Consider the following 1,758-nt stretch of genomic DNA (forward strand, 5'->3'; position numbering starts at 1 on the left):
AACAAGGAGCGGATGAGATAGTGTAGTACATGCATGTAGTTCACGCACAACAAGAAACAACTCCAGATATACAGCGGAGAGAACACCCACAGTTCGGCTAACCGAAATTCAATATGTCCCAATATCGTTACAGCAATGTGGTGGACACACTAAGTACCAGACAATATATTTATATATGTCTCAACTGCTAACAATGATTATTTACCCTTCCATGGCTCCAGTATTTATTTGCCATGGGTCTGATATTTGTAAACAAGGCATAATCGAATTATTGTATTTTTTTATATCAATCTATTCAATTTTAACCACTTGGTCAGCACTCATGAGTTTGCTACGTTTATACCACAGGACATATATATCTTAAAAGCATTATTTGATGTATTCTAACACCATTTTCTTTCTTCCAAGGATCAAACTGTCGAAGGCTGCTATTAAAAATATCCATCAGACCAGCCCATTTTGGTGTCCCTTGGCAGTCTTTTGAGGAGTGAAGTTTGAATAATTGGGGACATGATAAGTATAAGTTTGACATTATTTTATTTAGACACCCTAGAAATTCCCACGTTAATTAGAATTTACGAGCCGTTTATCTGGTGGGACCTAAAAAATACACTGTAGATTAACTCCAGGTTCTATCTTTTTTTTAACAAACTCCATGTTGACTTTTTTTATTTAACAAACTCCGCGTTCAATCTAGGGAATACTCCATGTTCATTCTTTTTTTCGAACAAACTCCACGTTTAATCTATAGGAAACCTCCCCACGTCCAATCTTTTTTCCTAATAAACCCCATGTCCAATCTGTGGAAAACTCCTGACATTTTAGAGGTCCAACTGCCCAAGTGCATTTGGAGAGAAATCTAGGGACCATGCGTATCCATGGCGGCAGCAATGATGGCATCCTGATTTGGACTGCTCCCCACTGCAAGGTTAGAAGTGCCGCCGCTCCATCTCCTGGTCGTTGCTGCTTTCAGTCTTGAGGAAGAAGGAAGGATCACTGCTGTTTCTCCTGACGTCTCAGTCAAAAAGGCAAATAACCATCTCCTCTCCAAAATTTCTCCTTCGAGCAATCTCTTTTCCTATTTTTTCGGATGCAATTGCTTGATTTATGCAGCCTGTTTTGTGCCTGATTAGTGACTGCCTGGTAGCTGCATGTACGTGACCTGTTTTGCCTCTCAGTCGCGTGATTGTCGCCACTTCTTTCTCTTGATGCGAGATTGTTGATTTGGAAGAGGAAACAGTCAAAGAGCTGTGGTGTCGGGGCAGTGCCGATCAATGAGGACTAACATGGTGAGACACCTGTATTCTCAGCATTAGGTTCTCCAAGAGGCCATCTTCTTCGGGTGCGCTTTCTCAAGACAGTCAGACGGCTTAGCGAATCAGGAGCGTGTAGTGATCAAATTGATCTTCATATGTACTTTGCCACGTACACGTGTGTGTCTTCTAAAAGAATCCATCAATTGGCAAACTTCTGCTAAAGCTAGCGATGTAGCCCACGAGGGGATCCATCTTGCCGTACCTGATATTTTCTCTAGCCAAAAGCACGAGCCAGCAAGGAGCGGATGAGATAGTGTAGTACATGTTGTTCACGCACAACATGAAACAACTCCATATATACAGCCGGAGAGAACACCCACAGTTCGGCTAACCGAAATTCAGTATGTCGCAATAACGATACAGCAATGTGGTGGACACACTAAGTACCAGAGAATATATTTATATATGTTTCCAATGCTAACAATGATTATTTACCCTTCCA

Source organism: Triticum urartu, chromosome 4 (assembly GCF_003073215.2).
Source record: "Triticum urartu cultivar G1812 chromosome 4, Tu2.1, whole genome shotgun sequence".
NCBI classification, from domain to species: Eukaryota; Viridiplantae; Streptophyta; class Magnoliopsida; order Poales; family Poaceae; genus Triticum; species Triticum urartu.